Source organism: Mobula birostris, chromosome 1, assembly GCF_030028105.1.
Source record: "Mobula birostris isolate sMobBir1 chromosome 1, sMobBir1.hap1, whole genome shotgun sequence".
Taxonomy (NCBI): domain Eukaryota; kingdom Metazoa; phylum Chordata; class Chondrichthyes; order Myliobatiformes; family Myliobatidae; genus Mobula; species Mobula birostris.
Window position 1 is genome coordinate 90,066,943 of NC_092370.1, and position 21,656 is coordinate 90,088,598.

At 42.8% G+C, this 21,656-nt stretch overlaps 1 protein-coding gene across 3 annotated transcripts in view; it reads right to left on the reverse strand.

Annotated features, from left to right (window-relative positions):
* Positions 1 to 21,656, reverse strand: part of twsg1a (twisted gastrulation BMP signaling modulator 1a) — a 54,882-nt gene that overhangs the window by 19,560 nt on the left and 13,666 nt on the right. The gene's annotated exons all lie outside the window — the stretch shown is intronic.

Below are 21,656 nucleotides of genomic sequence, written 5' to 3' on the forward strand. Positions count from 1 at the left end.
GCAACGGGTACTCCTCCAGCCTAGAGACCTGATTCACCGTAAGCTTATAATTCCCACATATTCTCACCATTTTGTCTGCCTTCAAAACTGGAACAATGGGAGCCGCCCACCTTGAAAACTGGACATGCTCAATAATGCCCAGCCTCCGTAAACGTTCCAGTTCCTCCTCGACTTTGCCTTTCATGGCATAGGGCACCGACCTGGGCTTAAAAAAACATGGTGTAGCCTCAGGGTCGACATGGAGTTTCACTGTCACACCCTTCAACGTGCCCAGCTCGTCCCTGAAAACTCCACTATACCGATGCAGAATGTTCTCCGTCGTGTGCACATACTTAATTTCATGCCAGTCTAGCCGGATTTTGCGAAGCCAATCGCGACCCAAAAGACTGGGCCTCCTGCCCTTAGCTATGACTAGTCTGGCTTCAGCCTTCTGACCCCCGGCTGAAATGTCCACATATAACACCCCTAAATGAGGTATGGGCTGCCCCGTATAGGTCCTAAGTTTGAGCTTTGATGGTCTAATGGGAGGCAGGTTGGACCCCCATGCCCTCCTGTAGGTCTCCTCACTAATGATTGATGCAATAGCCCCTGAATCAATCTCAAACTTAATGTCCTTTCCCCTGTGGCTGTGGCATAATATGGTTCAGGTGGTTCCTCATCTGTTTCCACTCCAAACATGTTGTAGGCACACGCTGCCTCTTCATCTGCTTCTTCTAGATGGTGTGTGGCTGCCTGAGCCTGTTGAGCTTTCCCCTGCCCAGGCTTAATCTTACCCTTTGAACTTCTGCACTTTTTAGCTAAATGTCCCTTTTTGCGACAAGCATGCAGACAGCATCCTTGAATTTGCAATCATTTGCATAGTGTGTCCCCTCCACACTGGAAACATTCTGACCGCTTTGCTTGTTTAGCAGTCTCCCTCCTGACTTGGTGCACTGCCACCAAATGCAATCCCCCATGTCCTTTCTGGATATCCTTGACATTATTAGCAGCCATCTCCATGCATTGAGCAATCTCTAAGGCTTTCTTGAAAGTCAGTAGTGGGGATTCCCTAACAGGCGGTGTTGTATGCCGTCATTATTAATGCCGCATACCAATCTATCACGGAGCATGTCACCCAACACCGCTCCGAAATCACAATGCTCAGACAGCTGCCGAAGCTCGGCCACAAAATTGGCCACAGACTGACCTGGCTTCCTGAAACAGCTGTGAAACTTACACCGTTGGATTATCACAGATGGTTTTGGATTGTAGTGGTTCTGCACGAGCTTGACCAGTTTATCATATGGAATGTCCCCCAGTTTCCGCAGTGTGGCTAAATTCCTTATTAGCTTGTAAGTCTTTGCCCCATACATACTCAGAAGACTAAAGCCTCCTCAGTAATTCCATCAGCACAGCAAAAGTGTCCCAACCTTTCCTCAGATTCCTGCCAGTCCTCCATTACTTCCACAAAATCAACGATAGTCCCAAACGTAGCCATCTGAACGTGAGGCCCCTTATCGGCGCTGCTGCTCCCATTCGAAAACGTGCCACCACATCCACAAAACCAGTTCACCTCATCACCAAAAATATGTGGTAACTTCTACTTTGAAAAAGGCACACTCGACAACTTCATGCCCAAAGAAACAACTTTATCTCGATCGTCAAAGCCAATATGTATATACAGAGGCTTTCGCAACCCGTACGGCATGGCAGGAACACCATATACAAAGCACACCGGAAGTAAAAAGAATGGAAGTAAACCCCCTCCCCCCCCCCAATTATCCTAATTAGTACTAACTTACTTTTAATAATGCTCACATTACAACACTACGCTACAACCGTGTCTATAAATTCTTTGGAATACTCCAAGTTGCAAAAGGCACTTAATACAAGACTATTTGCCTGATAAAATGCTTTCAGGAAAAACACATTGATAGTGTTTTAAGTCATTCAGCTGCTTTGGGAGAAGGAAACATGGCTGCAGTCATGCCCTTTAACTTTGCTGCCTGATTCAACTTTAGCGCATTAATGAAGTTTTTCTGCATATGAGCTTCAATTTCAAATACAACAGAGAAGCCATCACATGTTTCATGCTCCACTAACTTAATTAAAAGTTCAAACTGGGCCGGGTGCATAGTGCCAGGTATGGCAAACCCCACCATGGAAACTCCACATCCAAGACTCAAGATTACCATTGCACCATCTGTCCCAGAAACAGAACCTGCATGAAATAACTAAAATTTATAGCGAAAAGCCTAAAAACATTTAGTACCTGCCTGTTTTTAATTGCAGATTTAGGACTTAAACCATGCACTTTAAGTTGCATTTCAGCTATTTTTCCACATTTATTGTCAGCAAAGTTCTGAAACCACCTTAAATTTATTGCAGCCTTTAATACTTGCATGTTAAACCATATTAAAATTCAACACATTTTAATCCTCAATTCCAGCAAAACTAATTACTTCCCATTTTGTCTTCATGCCTCTTTGCCCAGTACGGTTAATAAATATTTGGCTGTTGAACTCTTCCTACCTCCTACCCACAACACAGCCAGTAAGTCACACTTACTTAGTGCAGTTTTTTGGCATCCCCCGCCTGATTAGAACACAAATTCAACATCAGAGAACTCAAGTCTGCACCAATCTCAGAGGGAAATCTCTTAAATATGGATGAATTTTGCATCAAACAGTGTATTGTGGAGGATATTAGAAATGAGCACCAGAAAGTTCAAAATCTTCGTCAAGATTGTCCAGTTCCCGTGACAACAATAGAACTTGCTCAGTCCATTTTCTCAAAGATGTTTTCAGAATATAGTCTCTCTTCACTTGATGACCATCAAAACAACCAAAAATATACAAGACACTCAGACTGGCAAAGCCCAACGCCCAGAGAGTTACATTATCCGTATTCGTTGACAGGAACTTCCTTCCTTGCCACCTCCAACTAAAAAAATTAAATGGTTCTAGTTTAACTTCTAAAGGCCACAATGTGAGAAAGAAAATGTTGGTAGCAGAGGTCAAACAGAATCTGTGTGAAAAGATTTAGAACTGTATGGGATAAAAGACCTTTTTTCAAAGAGAATCCAGGTTCTCTTTGACTCAGTAAAGGGGAGGAGATAATCCAATGACATCCTACATTTTAGCCAGTGTGAGCTGCTTTCTTGAACTACTGCACTCCATGTTGTAAGAATACTCCTAAAGGGCGAGCAGGGTTTTTGAGATTTTCACCTGTGGTTATGAAGGATCAATAACATTTCCAAGCCAGGATGGTGTGTAGTGTCCTGTGCACTTGGAACTAATGATGTTCTTAGGCATCTATTGTCCGCAACATTCCAGATGGTTCAGGATACAAGTTTCAGAGTTAGCATCCAGTAGGTGATACATCCTGCAGCCATGGTGAATTTGTGGTAGAGAGACTGAATGTCTGGCATAACCTTCTGGAGCTTTTTCCAATCCTGTGCATCGGGGCCTTCATACCAGACAGTGATGCAACCAATCAGAGTGCTTTCTAGGTACATTTTTAGATAACATATCAAATCTCTTCACACTCCTAATGAACGATAGACACTGGCGTGCTTTCTTTGTAATTGCATCTCTATGTTGTACCCATGACAGATCTTCTGAGATGCTGACACCCATGAACAAGTAGCTGTTCACCCTTTCCACTGCAGACTCGTCAATGAGATCAGCAAAGTATTCTCCCAGTTTCCATTTCCTGAAGTCCACAATCAATTCCTCGGTCTTACTGACTTTGAGAGTAAACTTGTTGTTCTGACACTTCACTGTGCCTCATATCAGTAAGGGTAGGAATAGGATGATTTGGCAGATAAATGCATGGCTGATGACTTAGTGCAGGGGGCAATGTTTCAGATTTCTAGATCATTGGGATCTCTTCGGGAGAAGTTATGCCCTGTACAAAAAGGACGGGTTACACCTGAACCCGAGGGTGACAAATATCTTTGTGGGCAGGTTTGCTAAAACTGTTGAGAGAGGGTTTAAATTAATTTGGTAGGGGTATGGGGACCAGAGTGATAGGGCCGTTGGTATACAAGTAGATGTGGTGTGCAGTGGGAGTGTGATGAGGGACAGGCAGATAATGGGGCAAAGTTGCAGTCAGTGCAATGAGTTGAACGTGGGTAACAAAATCGAAAAGGGCGATGAATATAGGACTGAAGGTGTTATATTTGAATGCACGCAAAATATGGAATAAGGTAGATTATCTTGTAGTGCAGTTAGAGGTACGACATTGTGGGCACCAGAGTTGTCTCTGAAAGAGGATCATAGTTGGGAGCTTAACATCCAAGGATACACACTGTATTGAAAAGACAGAGAGATAAGCAGAGGGAGTGAGTGGCTCTGTTGGTAAAAAATGAAACCAAATCCTTACAAATAGGTGACATAGGATTGAAAAATGTAGAATCCTTGTAGGTTGAGTTTAAAAACTTCAAGGATAAAAAGACCCTGATGGAAGTTATATACAGGCCTCCGAACAGTAGCTAGAATGTGGGATACAAATTACAATAGGAGTTAGAAAAGGCATGTTGTGATAGTCATTGGGGGGGGGGGGGTCTCAAAAGGCAGACAGATTGGGAAAATCAGGTTGATGCTGGATCCCAAGAGCGAATTGGTAGAATGCCCATGAGGTGGCTTTCTAGAGCAGCCTGTGGTTGAGCCCACTAGGGGAAATGCAATTCTGAACTGGTGTTGTGTAATGAACCAGATTTGTTAGTGAGCTTTAGGTAAAGGAACCCTTAGAGGCAGTGATCATAATATGATATAATTCACCTTACAGTTTGAGAGGGAGAAGATAAAGTCAGATGTATCAGTGGAGTAAAGGGAATTACGGAGGCATGAGAGAGAAGCTGGCCAAAATTGAATGGAAAGGAACTCTATCAGGGATAATGGCAGAACAGCAATGGCTGGGGTTTCCGGGAGCAATTTGGAAGGCACAAGATAGATGAATCTCAAAGATTAAGAAGTATTCTAAAGGGAGGATGAGGCAACTGTGGTTGGAAAAGCAAAGTCAAAAACAGCATAAAAGCAAAAGAGAATGCATATAGTATACCAAAAATGGGTGGGAAGTTTGAGGATTAGGAAGCTTTTAAAATCCAACAGAAGGCAACCAAAAAAAGCCATCAAGAGAGAAGAGGAAAGCTATGAGGAAAGCTAGTCAATAAAATAATGATACAAAAGTTTTACCAGATATATATACAGTATAAAATATACGAGCAGTGAGAGTGGATATCGGATTGCTGGAAATGAGGCTTGAGAAATAGTATTGGGGATCAAAGAAATGGCAAATAAACTTAATAAGTATTTTGCATCAGTCTTCAATGTGGAAGACATTAGCAGTATGCCAGAAATTTGAGTGTCGATGGAAGAACTGAATGTAGTTGCTATCAATTAAAAGAAGGTGCTTAGGAAACTGAAAGGTCTGAAGATAGCTAAGTCACCTGGATCAAATGGCCTATACCACAGTGTTTTATAAGAGGTAGCTGAAGAAATTGCAGAGACATAAGTAATGATCTTTCAAAAAATCACTAGATTCTGGAATGGTTCTGGAGAACTGGAAAATTGCAAATGTCACTCCACTCTTTAAGAAGGGAGGGGGGCAGGAAAAAGAAAATTATAGGCCAGTTAGCCTGACTGCTGTGGATGAGAAGATGTTAGAATCCATTATTCAGGAAAAGGTTTCAAGGTACTTGGAGGCACACAGTAAAATAGGCCAAACACACAAGATAGACAAAGGAGGGTCAACGGATATTGTTTTCTTGTATTTTCAGAAGGCCTTTGACAAGCAAATGAGGCTGCTTAACAAGGTAAGAGCCATTCTAGCATGGATAGAAGATTGGCTGACTGGCAAGAGGCAAACAGTGAGAATAAAAGGGGCCTTTTCTGGTTGGCTGTTGGTGACTAACGGTGCTCCGCAGGGGTTGGTGTTGGGACCGCTTCTTCACAGGTTACATGTTAATGATCTGGATAATGGATTAATGGCTTTGTGGCCAAGTTTGCAGATAATACCCAAAGATTGGTGGAGAGGCAGGTAGTGTTGAGAAAAAAGGGAGTCCACAGAAGAATCTAAACAGATTGAGACAAAAGGCAAAGGGTGGCTGATGGAATACAGTGTAGGAAAGTGTATGGTGGTACACTTTGATAGAAGGTATGAAGGCACAGATTATTTTCTAAGCAAGGAGAAAATTCAAAAATCAGGTGTAAAGGGACTTGGTAGACCTTGTGCAAGATTCCCTAAAAGTTAACTTGCTGATTGAGTCGGAAGGCAAATGCAATGCTAGCGTTCATTTCAAGAGGACTAGAATATAAGAGCAAGGATGTCATGCTGAGGATTTATAAGACATTGGTCAGAGTGCACTTGGAGTACTGTGAGGAGTTTTGGGCTCCCTCTCTTACAAAAGATACACTGGCATTGGAGGAGGTCCAGAGGAGGTTCACGAGAATCATTCTGGGAATGAAAGGGTTTACATCTGTACAGCATTTGATGGTTCCGGGCTTGTACTCACTGGAGTTCAGAAGAATGAGGGGGGATCTTAATGAAACCTGTCAAATATTGAATGGTCTAGAAAGGGTGGATGTGGAGAGGATGGTTCCTATAGTGGGTGAGTCTAGAACCAAAGGCCTCAGAATAGAGGGACATCCTTTAGAATAGAGATGAGGATGAATTACTTTAGCCAGAGGGTGGTGAATCTGTGCAATTCCTTCCCACAAATAGCTGGGGAAGCCAAGTCATTGAGAATATTTAAAGCAGAGGTTGGTAGGTTTCTGCTTTGTCAGGGTGTTAAAGGTTACTGGGAGAAGGCAGGAGAATGGGACTGAGAGGGATAATAAACCAGCCATGATGGAATGGTAGAGCCAACACGAGGGTCTGAATGGCCCAATTCTGTACCTATCTCTTATGGTCATCTGTCTCATTGCAGTATGCCTCCTCGTCATCACCTGCGATTCTGCCAACAGTTGTGCCACTGACAAACTTATAGATGATGCTTCAACGGTACCATGGCACAGTCACAAGTGTAGAGATAAGAGCAATGTGCTTAAGCATGCATCCTTGTGGTGCACCAATGCTAGCTGTCAGCCAGGAACTGATCTGCACTGACTGTGTTCTCTTAATGAGGAGGTAAAGGATCCAGTTGCAGAGGGAGGTACAGCAGCCTAGGATTGCAAGCTTATTGATCAAGTACTGAGGAGATGATTCTATTGAAAGCTAAGCTGTAATCAATAACAGCAGATTGATACACGTAGATATTGCTGTTGTCCAGGAGGTCTGAGGCTGAATGGAAAACCAATTAGATTGCATCCACCAGACACCTGTAGTGGCATTAGGTAAATTGTGAGTCCTTGCTTAGGCAGGAGTTGATTCCAGCCATGTCCTAAACCATGTCAGATCAATTGCAAGAATGTGGCAAGTGTGCATGTGGCCAATTCACCTCAAGATGATTGACTGGACCTCCTACGTGTGTGGGAGACACTCTCTTTTTGGGCGGACTTTCAAGTGAGCTTTTTTTTGTCTTGGAGAGGTTGGTTTGTCACTACCACACTGTAAATTGTCCAGTGTGTACCATGGCTAACAAGCTTAAAAATATTTAATGAAACATTGATCATGTGGATACCCAGTGGCTATTTCCCCCCAAGGCTGAAATGGCTAACATGAGGGGGCATAGTTTTAAGGTGCTTGGAAGTAGGGGATGTCAGAGTTAAGTTTTTCACACAGAGAGTGATGGGTGTATGGAATGCACTGCCAGCGATGTAAGTAGAGGCGGATACAATAGGACCGTTTGAGATAGGTAAGTGAGCTTAGAAAAATAGAGGGCTAATGTGTTAGGGAGCTTCGAGAGTAGGTTACATGGTCGGCACAACATTGTGGGCTGAAGGGCCTGTAATGTGCTGTAGATTTCTATGTTCTACTGCTTTGTTGACATTCTGGGTCCGTGTTTACATTACTATGACTTAACCTCTCAAAGCACTTCATCACATTAGATGTGAGTACTACCGGGCAACAGTCATTGAGACAGCTCATCCTGCTCTTCTTGGGCACCTTTTTGATTGAGGCTCTTTTAAAGCAGGTGGGAATGTCCATCACCATCATGTAGGGACAAAGTAGGAATTCCACTGAAGGTCTACATTTCATATGTCTTTGTGATCAATTCTGGTGGATATCCAAAACTTCTTATGATCTCCCTTCCCATCTCTGATCACCTTCTCTGGGTCTAGTACACTTGGCTGGACTGAATTCCATCTGCCAGTCTTGCCTATTCACATAACTCATCAACATCCCTTTGCAAATTTCCATTTCCTCCTCACTCTGTCACTTGCCTTAGTGCCATCAGCAAATTAGATACAAAGTCATCTTTTGGTAACTAGTGATAAACTGAGGCCTCAGTAAAGTCCCTGGGTGACACGTCATGACCACCCAACTGGGTCCAAAAATATTACCCTATTCTCACTATTTCCATTTTGCATCGCTTCACTCCATGGTGATAAGACCATAAGACCATAAGGGAAGGGAGCAGAATTAGGCCATCTGGCCCATCGAGTCTGCTCCGCTATTCAATCATGGCTGATCCTTTTTTTAATCTCCTCAACCCTGGTTCCTGACCTTCTCCCCATATCCTTTGATGCTATGTCCAATCAAGAACCTATCAATCTCTGGCTTAAGTACACCCAACCACCTGGCCTCCACCACTGCATGTGGCAACAAATTCCACAAATTCACCATCCTCTGGCTAAAGAATTTTTTCCACATCTCTGTTTTGAAAGAGCGCCCCTTTATCCTGAGGCTGTGTCCTCTTGTCAAAGGAACATAGAAAACCTAAGCACAATACAAGCACTTCGGCCAACAAAGCTGTGCCAAACATACCCTTAACTTAGAGGTTACCTAGGGTTACACATAGCCCTTTATTTTTCTAAGCTCCATGTACCTGTCCAGGAGTCTCTTAAAAGACCCTATCGTATCCATCTCCACCACTGTCACTGGCAGCCCATTCCACACACTCACCACTCTCTGCTTAAAAAATTTTTACCCCTGACATCTCCTCTGTACCTCCTTCCAAGCAACTTAAAACTGTGTCCTCTCTTGCTAGCCATTTCAGCCCTGGGAAAAAGCCTCTAATTATCCACATGATGAATGCTTCTCATTATCTTATACACCTCTATCAGGTCACCTCTCATCCTCCGCCACTCCAAGGGGAAAAGGCTGAGTTCTCTGTAAGTTTTTACACACTTCCCGATCCTCTATCTTCCAACTAATTTTTGCTTTGTTGTATGCCCTTTCTTTTGCTTTGACTTCCGTTGTACTATTCTACCATTTGAGTATTTCTTCATTTTTGGAATACAGATGTCCTGCACCTTTCTCAGTTTTCCCAGAAACGCACGCCATTGCTGCTCTGCTGACATCCCTGCCAGCAGCTCCTTCCAATTTACTTTGGCTAACTCCTGTCTCATACCACTGTAATTTCCCTTACTCCACTGGAATACTGCTACATCAGACTTTACTTTTTCCTTATCAAATTTCAAGTTGAACACAATCATATTGCGATCACTGGTTCCTACGGGTTCTTTTACCTTAAGCTCCCTAATCGCTTCTGGTTCATTACATAACACCCAATCCAGTATAGCTGATCCCCCAGTAGGCTCAATGACAAACTGCTGTAAAAAGCTATCTCTTAGGCATTCAACAAACTCACTCTCTTGAGATCCATTACCAACCTGATTTTCCCGATCGACCTGCATGTTAAAATCTCCCATGACTTTCTTGTTGTAACCTGTGGTCCACCTCCCAGCCACTGTTGGGAGGCCTGCATCTAACTGCCATCAACGTCCTTTTACCCTTGCAGTTTCTTAACTCAACCCACAAGGATTCAACATCTTCTGATCCTATGTCACATATTTCTACTGATTTGATGCCATTCTTTACCAGTAGAGCCACACCACCTCCTCTACCTACCTTCCTATCCCTCCGATATAACGTGTAACCTTGGATATTCAGCTCTCAAATACAACAATCCTTCAGTCACTATTCAGTAATGGGCACATCATACCTGGCAATCTGTAATATTGTAATAAGATCATCCACCTTATTTCTTATACTATGTGCATTTAGATACAACACTTTGAGTACCATATTTGCTATCCTTTCTGATTCTACACCCCTAATGACTTGATACTCAGCCTGTTGGCTGCAACTAAGTCGGCCCTTCCTGACAATCTCACTGCACGCTATCTTTACCTTTTCACCATCCATCCTATCCTGAGTCCCTTCACTCTGGTTCCCATCTCCCTGCCAAGTTAGTTTAAACCCTCCCCAACAGCTCTAACAAACCTGCCCGCAAGAATATTGGTCCCCCTCGGGATCAGGTGCAACCCTTCACTTTTGAGCAGGTCATACCCCTCCCTCAGAAGAGATCCCAATGATCCAAGAACTGCAATAGGCATTCAAACTGTAATTGTGATGATGTAACACTTATTAATAAACACTCAGTAAGATAAGAATTTTTAGAATTATTTTCTATCATCCACAACAGATCAGACAAAAAGCTCTCAGTTTGATGAACATGTCCAGAGTAGTAATAATTTTGCTGTTCTAAATTTTCATTAAACATGAACATGACCCTAATCCTTTCCTTAGCAAACAATAGCCTCCTTCTTATGTGTAGTGTGAGCACAGTGCGATGACCTCAATCTTTTGGTCAAATTTCTGCAGTAGAATTCACCACAGTCAAAAAATACATTCCTGATTCTACATGTCTGAAACCCACAAGTCTTTGTAAGATTTGAAGTCAGATATTAAATTAGCCAAGAGGCATAATGATCATGTTTCATCAACTCTAAGAGGGGGGAAAAGCCATTTGAACACTGAATTACTGTCCTGATAAATAAATGTGGCAGCCACTTACCAGAACAAGCTATCAGATTACAAAAAATAATAGTAAATTCAAAGAAGGCATTTTGAAAAGAAACCTTTAACTCTGTGCAAAATATAAATGCATCAAAGTAGAAACTTAGGGAAAAAGGTTCTGTTCTTTAATGATCATTCTCTTCCCCTTTTTGAATAGTATTTCAAATGTTAACAATTGGTAATAAAACAAACACACAGCTCTCTCCTATTTCTAGTCCCACCCCTGTAATAACCTTGCAAGCCTGAACTCAGCATTGAGGCACCCCAGAAATGGTGAAGAGACATATTGACCACATGACAACAAGTAAATAACAATCTGTTCTGCATTTCGTGCAATCCCATGAACAACTGACTGACTAATTATTCTTTTTATGTGGAAGTGACTGGAAAGATATTTTAGGCTAAGAAACTGGGAGGAAATCAGAAGCTAAATGAAGTTTAACATGTAGCTGAAATACAGGAAAGGCAAATGAAGCTCTGTTCAACATTCTATCTGAAACAGAGTGTTACAGCTCTGAACCAGGACAACCATTGGTCCAAGCTTGGAGCTTATGGAACAGGGTTGGCTGCAGAGGTTGATAGGGTGGTAAAGATTGTATAAAGGAGGTGTATAGCATGATACCTTCATTAGTTAAGGCATTAAATGCAAGAGCCAGGAAGCTTTGTTACAGCTTTATACATCTGGAATACCACATTAAATTCTGGTTGCCCCATTATAGGAAGGATATGGAGGATTTGGAGGAGGGTGCAGAAGAGGTTTATCAGCATACTGCCTGGATGAGAAGGCATGTGCTAAAAGAGACCATAAGACATAGAAGCAGAAGTAGGCTATTCAGCCTTTCAAATCTGCTCTGCTATTCCATCAAGGCTGATTTATTGTCCCTCTCAACAGCATTCTCCTGATTTCTCCCCGTAACCTTTGACACCTTTTCTAACCAAGAAGCCACCAACCTCCGCTTTAAATATACCCGTGACCTGGCTCCATAGCTGTCTTTGGGAAGGATTTACCACCCTCTGGCTAAAGAAATTCCTCCTAATCTCTGTTCTAAAGGGATGTCATTTTACTCCAAGGCTGTGCCCACCGGTCCTAGACTCTCCCACTATCGGAAACATCCTCTTCACATCCACCCTATGTTCGAATGGTTTCAATGAGATCCTCCCCTCTTTCTTCTACACTCCAGTGAGTACAAGCTCATAGCCATCAAACACTCCTCACACATTAACACTTTCATTCATGGAATCATTCTCATAAAGATCCTCTGGAGCCTCTCCAACGCCAGCACTTCCTTTCTTAGATAAGGGGCCCTAGACTGCTCACAATACTTCAAGTGCTGTCTGACCAATGCCTAATAAAGCCTCAGCCTTACACCCTTGCTTTGTATTCTAGTCCTCTCAAAATGAATGCAAACATTGCATTTACCTTCCTTACCATTGACTCAACCAGCAAGTTAACTTCTGGAGTACACTGCACAAGGACTTCCATGTCTCTTTGCACCTTTGATTTCAGAATTTTCTTCCTGTTTAAAAGACAGGACTTTAATTCCTTCTACCAAAGTGCATGTCCATACACTTCCCTGCACTATATTCCATCTGCCACTTCTGTGCCCATTCTCCTAATCTGTCTAAGTCCTTCTGCAGACTCCCTGCTTCCTCAACGCTGCCTGACTCTCCACCTATCTTCATTTCACCTGCAAATGGTCACAGAGCCATCAAATCAGTCATCCAAATCACTGATGTATAATATGAAAAGAAGTGGTCCCAGAAACAACCTCTGTACAACACACATCAAAGTTGCTGGTGAACGCAGCAGGCCAGGCAGCATCTCTAGGAAGAGGTGCAGTCGACGTTTCAGGCCGAGACCCTTCGTCAGGACTAACTGAAGGAAGAGTGAGTAAGGGATTTGAAAGTTGGAGGGGGAGGGGGGAATCCAAAATGATGGGAGAAGACAGGAGGGGGAGGGATGGAGCCAAGAGCTGGACAGGTAATTGGCAAAAGGGGATACGAGAGGATCATGGGACAGGAGGTCCGGGAAGAAAGACAAGGGGGGGGGGGGACCCAGAGGATGGGCAAGAGGTATATTCAGAGGGACAGAGGGAGAAAAAGGAGAGTGAGAGAAAGAATCTGTGTATATAAATAAATAACAGATGGGGTACGAGGGGGAGGTGGGGCATTAGTGGAAGTTTGAGAAATCAATGTTCATGCCATCAGGTTGGAGGCTACCCAGACGGAATATAAGGTGTTGTTCCTCCAACCTGAATGTGGCTTCATTTTTACAGTAGAGGAGGCCGTGGATAGACATGTCAGAATGGGAATGGGACGTGGAATTAAAATGTGTGGCCACTGGAAGCAGGTTATGAGTAGTATAGGTAGAATTAGAATCAGGTTTATTATCACCAGCATGTGACGTGAAATTTGTTAACTTAGCAGCAGCAGTTCAATGCAATACATAATCTAGCAGAGAGAAAAAATAATAATAAATAAAACAAAACATAATAAATAAACAGAGTAAAAGAGAAAACAGAGAATGGGGAAATAGGGATCCTATTTTGGCTGGCTGCCGGTTACCAGTACAGTTCCACAGAGATTGCTGTTGGGACCGCTGCTTTTTACGACGTATGTCAATGATTTGGACTATGGGATTAATGGATTTCTGGCTAAATCTACCAACGATACAAAGATAGGTGGAGGAGTGGGTAGTGTTGACGAAACAGAGAGCCTGCAGAGAGACTTAGATAGTTTAGGGGAATGAGCAAAGAAGTGACAAATGAAATACAATGTTGGAAGGTGTATGGTCATGCACTTTGGTGGAAGAAATAAACAGGCAGACTATTATTTAGATGGAGAGAGAATTCAAAATGCAGAGATGCAAAGGGACTTGGGAATCCTTGTGCAGGATACCCTAAAGGTTAACCTCCAGGTTGAGTCTGTGGTGAAGAAGGCGAATGCAATATTGGCATTCATTTCCAGAGGTATAGAATATAAGAGCAGGGATGTGATGTTGAGGTTCTATAAAGCACTTGTGAAACCATACTTGGAGTACTGTGTGCAGTTTTGGGCTCCTTATTTTAGAAAGGATATACTGACATTGGAGGGGGTTCAGAGAAGATTCACAAGAATGATTCCAGGAATGAAAAGGTTACCATATGAGGAACGTTGGGCAACTCTTGGAGTGTATTCCCTGGAGTTCAGGAGAAAGAGGGGGGATCTCATAGAAACATTCAGAATGTTAAACGGCCTGAACAGATTAGATATAGCAAAGTTATTTCCCATGGCAGGGGATTCTCGGACAATAGGGCACGACTTCAGGATTGAAGGACGTCCTTTTAGAACTGAGATGCGGAGAAATTACTTTAGTCAGAGGGTGGTAAATCCATGGAACTTGTTGCCACTAGCAGCTGTGGAGGTCAAGTCATTGTGTGTATTTAAGGCAGAGATAGACAGGTTCTTGATTAGCCAGGGCATCAAAGGGTATGGGGAGAAGACAGGGGAGTGGGGATGACTGGAAGAATTGGATCAGCCCACAATTGAATCACAGCAGACTCGATGGGCCGAGTGGCCTACTTCTGCTCCCATATCCTATGGTCTTATGGTCTAAATCAATTACGTGTATTGAATAGATTAAAAAAACACGCAAAAACATAAATACTGTATATTAAAAAAAAGTGAGGTAATGTCCAAAGCTTCAACATCCATTTAGGAATCAGATGGCAGAGGGGAAGAAGCTGTTCCTGAATCGCTGAGTGTGTGCCTTCAGGCTTCTGTACCTCCTACCTGATGGTAACAGTGAGAAAAGGGCATGTCCTGGGTGCTGGAGATCAGAGGGGGCAAGTTCAAATAAGATGTGTGTAGCAAGACTTTTTTTTAAATACAGATGTGGTCGATAGCAGGAATTTCCTGCCGGGGTGATAATGGAAGCAACTATGACAGCGTGTTTAAAAGAGTCTTCACATGGATGTGCAGAGAATGGAAAAATATGGACATTGTGTTGGCAGAAGGGCTGAATTTAGATAGGCATTTAGTCTGGTACAACATCATGGGCCAAAGGACCCGTTCCTGTGTTGTACTGTCAGTCATAGACATGCATGACCCCCACAAAATCATTTTGGGTCTTCCCCAAGTAGAATCCGTGGTTGAACCAAAAGATCTGCAATCTGCTGAGGACCAGATCAGTGGTGTTCACACTGGCAACCAAATAAAATACAAGAGGCCCAGGTATGACCTCTGGAAGACTATCTCGCATGAGGTGGCAATTCTGGACCAAACTAGAATCACAGAGGATGCTCACCAGATGTGGCAGGGCTTTAATGCTATCACTTCCTACAAAGTAAAACCAAGTGACATATGTGACAACAAGGTTTTGCTCCCAGATGAGCTCAATACCTTTTATGCTCACTTTAACCACAAAAAAGACATGGAGGCACCTTCATGAACTCCCACAGCCCCTGATGACCCTGTGATTTCAGTCTCTGAGGCCAACCCGAGAGCATCCATCAGGAGGGTGAGTCCACAGAAAGCATCCGGCCCAGACGGGATATTTGGCTGAGTACTGAAGGCCTTTGCTGATCAACTGGCTGGAGTGTTCACTGATATCTCTAACCCTTCGCTTCAGCAGTCTGTGGTACCCACCTGCTACAAGATAACCTGCTTCAATGACTGTCATCCAGTAGCACCTACATCCACAGTAATGTAGGTTTGAAGGGTGGTGATGAAACATATCAACTCCTGCCTGAGGAGCAACTTGGAACCACTCCAATTTGCCAAATCATCTACACTACAGGTCAACAGTAGATGCCATTTCATTGGCTCTTCACTTTACCCTGGAACATCTGGACAGGGAAGATACATACATCAGGATTCTCTTCACTGACTTCAGCTCAGCATTCAATACTACCATCCCCTTAAAAGTAATCAATAAGCTTCAGTACCTTGGCCTCAATATATCCTCTTTGCAACAGAATCCTCAATTTCTTCACTTGCAGACCCCAGATGGAATAGCTTGGTAACATCTCCTCTACAGGTACACCACAATGCTGTGTACTTAGTCCCCTGCTCTACTTACTTTATACTTATGACTGTGAGACTAGGCAAACATCCAATGCCATATCTATGTTTGCTCTCTCGACACCACTATCATTGATCAAATCAAAGGTGCTGACAAGTCAGCATGTACAATGCCTATAAAAAGTATTTACCCCACTCCCTCCGCAAGTTTTATAACACTGAATCACAGTGGATTTAATTTGGCTTTTATGACACCGATCAATGGAAAAAGACTCTTTTGTGAAAGTGAAAACAGATCTCTACAAAGTGATCTAAATTAATTACAAATATAAAACACAAAATAATTGATTGCATAAGTAGTCACCCCCTTTAATACGACACAGCAAATCATCATTGGTGCAGCCAATTGGTTTTAGAAGTCACATAATTAGTTAAATGGAGATCGTCATGTGCAGTCAAGGTGTTTTAATTGATCGTAGTAAAAGTACACCTGTATCTGGAAGGTCCAACTGCTGGTGAGTCAGTATCCTGCCAAAAACTACACCATGAAGACAAACGAACATTTCAAGCAACTCTGCATGAAGGTTATTTAAAAGTCCAGAGATGGATACAAGAAAATTTCTGAGTCACTGAATATCCCTTGGAGAACAGTTAAATTAATCATTAAGAAATAGAAAGAATAAGGCACAGCTGTAAATCTACCTAGAGCAGGCCGTCCTCAAAAATGAGTGGCCATACAAGAAGGGGACTAGTGAGGGAGGCTACCAAGAGACCTATCACAACTCTAGAGGAGTTACAAGCTTCAGTGGCTGAGATGGAAGGGATTGCACACACAGCTATTGCCCTGGTGCTTCTCCAGTTGAGCTTTATGGGGGAGTGACAAAGAGAAAGCCACTGTTCAAAAAACACTCATATGAAGTCTCAGCTAGTGTGCCAGAAGGCATGTGGGAGACTCGAAAGTCACCTGGAAGAAGGTTCTATGGTCTTATGAAACCAAAATTGAGTCTTTTGGCCATCAGACTAAACGCTATGTTTGGCGTAAGCCAAACACCACACATCATCAAAAACACACCATCCCTACTGTGAATCATGGTGGTGGCTGCATTATGCTGTGGGGATGCTTCAATGCAGCAGGCACTGGAAGGCTTGAAAGTAAAGGATAAAATGAATGCAGTAAAATACAGAGAAATCTGGGAGGAAAATATGATGCAGTCTGCAAGGTACTGCGACTCGGGAGAAGATTTGTTTTCCAGCAAGACAGTGATCCGAAGCAAAAGCCAAAGTTACACTGGAAAGGCTTAAAAACAACGAAGTTAATGTCTTGGAGTAGCCAAGTCAGAGTCCAGACCTCAATCCAATTGAGAATCTGTGGCTGGATTAGAAAAGGGTTGTTCACTCACAATCCCCATGCAATTTTACAGAGATTGAGCAGTTTTATAAAGAAGAATGGAGGAAAATCGCACTGTCCAGATTTGCAAAGCTGATAGAGACCTATCCACACAGACCCAAGGCTTTAATTGCTGCCAAAGGTGCATCTACTAAATAGTGACTTAAAAGGGTGAATACTTATACTATCAATTATTTTGTGTCTCTATTTAGATCATTTTGTAGAGATTTGTTTTCACTTTGACTTGGAAGAGTCTTTTTCTGTTGATCAGTGTCAAAAAAAGCAAAACTAAACATCTGGCGGAATGGTGCCTCCACACCAGCATCTCACTCAATGACAGCAAGACCAAGTAGATGATCATTGACCAGCAGGAGGAAACCATAGGCTCATGAGCCAGTACTCACTGGAGAATCACAGGTGGAGAATGCCAGCAACTTTAAATTCGTTGGCTTCGTCATTTTCGAAGATCTGTCCTGGATCCAGCACACAAGTGCCATTACAAAGAAAGCATGGCAGTGCCTCTACTTTCTTAGAAATTAACTTGTTCACTGAAACACTGGATTAAAACATTAGCTCATAGACCAGAAGACTATAAGGCACAGGAGCAGAATTAGGCCGTTTAGCCCACTGAGTCTGCTTTGCCATTCAATAATGGCTGACTAACATTCCCCTCAACTCCATTCTCTGGCTTCTCTCTATAACCTTTGACACCTTTACTAATTCAGAATCTATTAACTCCACTTTAAGTATAGCCAAGGTTGTAGAGTCGTCTCTGACAATGAATTCTACAGATTCGACACCCCCGGCTAAAGAGATTCCCCCTCATCTCTGTTCTAAAGGGACATCCTTTTATTCTGAGGCTAGTCCTAGACTCTCCCACTACTGGAAAAATCCTCTCCACCGTCCACTCTATTCAGGGCTTTCAATATTCAACAGGTTTAAATGAGTCCACTTCTCAATCTTTTACACTCCAGCCGGTACAAGCCCAAGGCCATCAAACACTGATCATGTTGTTTTATTCTTGGGATCAATCTTGAAAACCTTCTCTGGATCCTTTCCAACGCCAGCACATCATTCCTTAGTCATGGGGTCCAAAATGAACATGAAAAAAAATTGACTGCTGAAAGCCCGCAACTATGCCAGCTTCCTCTGGCCACTCAGGTTTCCTCCCACAATCCAAAGATGTAGCAGTTGGAGAACTGAGCATTGTAAATTGTCCCATAATTAGGCTAGGATTAAATTGGGGGATTACTGGACGGCATGGGTTGAAGGGCCAGAAGGGACTATTTCGTGCTGTATCTCAATCAATCAATAAATAATAGTCCTGATGAAGGGTCTCGGCCCAAAACATCGACTGTACTTCTTCCTATAGATGTTGCCTGGCCTGCTGCGTTCCACCAGCATTTTGTGTGTGTTGCTTACGTAGATATCAGGAAGCATTTGATCACAGCTGAGCCTGAAATGAAGCTTGAGACATGAAAGGTGTAAGGAAAGAGAGGAGAACTGTTAGAGGAATAGAAGAAATTCAAGTATGCAAGAACAAGGTAAATAGAAGTCACCAATATGGGAAAAGGAATGGTAAGATTCAGAACATTCTACAGCATGAAAACAGGCCCTCCAGCCTAACTAGTACATGCTGACCAATATACCCATTTACGCTAATGCCACTTGGCTGCATTTGGCCTGTATTCCTATAAACCTTTCTTATTCGTGTACCTGTCCAAATGTAATTTTAATATTGTTATATCTACCACCTCTATGTGAAAAAACTTAACCCTCAGGTCGCTTTTAAATATTTCCTCTCTCACATCAAATGGGGAGAAAGAAAATGAGCTCCTACCCTTTCTATGCCCTCATAATAAAGGTCAATAAGGTCACCATTCACTTCAGGGAAGCAGTCCCAGTCTATTCAACCAATCCTTATAACTTAACACCTCCAGACCAGCGAACATTCCTGAGAATCTTTTTTCCAACCTCTGCTTAATCACATCCAGCTTATAACACTGTATCCAGAACTGTGCACCAATTCTCCAATGGCAGCAGAACCGTTGTACAATGCTAATAGTTGCAACTCCCACTCAGTACCTTAGCCGATAAAGGTAAGTATACCATATACACTGGGGGTAGAAGAATGGGGAGTGCTTGGAGATTGCAAGGATGGGAGAGAAATAAAAACACAGAAATAAAGAATTCAAAAGACATTTTAAGAACATAATAAATTTTCATTGATAGAACCAGGAGAAGGGAAGGCCATTCAACTGACCTTATGACTGCTCAACCAATTCATTAAGATCATGACTGAAAAGTCCTGAAATCCTGAATTTAAAACTTCTTAACATTTCATCTATGTCTGGGGGTGTGAGGCCATGAACTTTGGTGCATGCTTAATGCACAGCCCCTAGAACTGGGAGCCCTTGGGATAAGCCACTCATGTATTTCAACTGGCCAGAGCACAGGAGTATAGAGGCATTTTAAGTAATGACAGGCCTTGATGAAGATGAATTCTTCTCATTGGTGCTCCAGTTGAGAACAAGAAGAGTGAGATTTATGATGTTGGTTTAAGAACTAACAGTGACCCAAGGCAGAATAAAAAGGGTTTCTAAGTATTTCAACGCAGCAAGTAGTAAGCAGATGGAATGCTTGCATGACAAGTTGACGGAGGAAGATTCAACTGTGGTTTTCAAAGTGGATCAATAAATGAAGGGAAGAATTCCATGGGTACAGGAAGGGAAGAGGGAAGTGGTACCAGCTATGGAAAGCTGACATGTACTGGGAAGGGAATGGTGGGGGTGGGGAGGGAGGCAGCCTCCTTTTTGCCATTACCTTTAAATGGTTTTACTTATCCACCTTCATCAAGCCTCCCCACTATTGAGGACATAATGTATTTGGAGATACAGCACAACAATAGGCTTTGTGGCCCAACAGGCCCAAATACACTCATGTGACCGAGCTATCAACCTACTAATCGATATGTCTTTGTAATGAGGAAGAAAACCAGAGCATCCCAGGGAAGCCGCAAACTCTTTATAGACAACAGTGGAACTGAATCCGGGTTGCTGGTTCTGGAATAATGTTAAGCTAATCGCGATTCTACCACAGCACCCCTTCCTACCTTCTGACATCTTCAAAAGGCAGCAATGTCAAAAATCAATGTCTCAAGAAGGTGGAATCCATTACTAGGATGCTCAGCATCTGGGACGTGCCTTCTTCTCAGATTTCATCATATTGCTGAGGAGCCTACGAACAATACTTCACTATTCCTCTTTCACACTTATTATGACATATAGTTTTTTTTAATGTCTTGCAGTGTACTACTGCCACAAAACAAGGAATTTCATGGCATGTGTAAGTGACAATAAACGCAAACACGAGGAAATCTGCAGATGCTGGAATTTCAAGCAACACACCTAAAAGTTGCTGGTGAACGCAGCAGGCCAGGCAGCATCTACAGGAAGAGGTACAGTCGATGTTTCGGATCTCCCCTTCCCCCACCCACTTTCAAATCTCTTACTAGCTTTTCTTTCAGTTAGTCCTGACGAAGGGTCTCCGCCCGAAACGTCGACTGCACCTCTTCCTATAGATGCTGCCTGGCCTGCTGTGTTCACCATCAACTTTTATGTGTGTTGCAGTGACAATACATCTGATTTGACTCATTTGGTCTAAGAAAGGATGTGTTGATATTGGAGAGGGTTCAGAGGAGGTTCATGAGAATGATTCTGGAAATGAAAAGGTTACCACATGGGAAACATGAGATGACTCTGGGCCTGTACTCACTAGAATTCAGAAGGATGAGGGGGGGATCTCATTGAAACCTATTGAATGTTGAGAAGCCTCGACAGTGATGTAAAAAGGATCTTTCCTATTGGTGGGGGGAGAGGGAGAAGAGTCTAGGACCAGAGGGCATAGACTCAGAATAGAGGGATGTCCATTATAGAACAGAGATGAAGAGGAACTTCTTTAGCCAGAGTATGGTGAATCTGCAGAATTCATTGTAGATTCTCGATTAGACAGGGCATGAAGAGTTCAGGGAGAAGACAGGAGATTGGGGCTGAGAAGGAAAAGATCAGCCATAATGAAATGGTGGAGCAGACTCGATGGACCAAATGGCCTTATTCTGCTCCTGTAACTTATGGCTTTATGGGTTAGGATGGCTAGAAAGCAGCAGAGGATGAACGGAAAACCTCAATCAGGAAGCTCTCTCATTCAAATCAATGATTTAGTGTTCAATAAATATCCATGTATTCAACAGCACTGTCCTTCAGATGAGCAAGAAAATCTCCCTTTTACTTTGAGACTCAGATTAATCCAAAGCAATGCAGACCAGTGAAGGAGGAAGGCAACAGCAAGGGATGGGAATCTGGCACCAGCAAACAATTCTCGG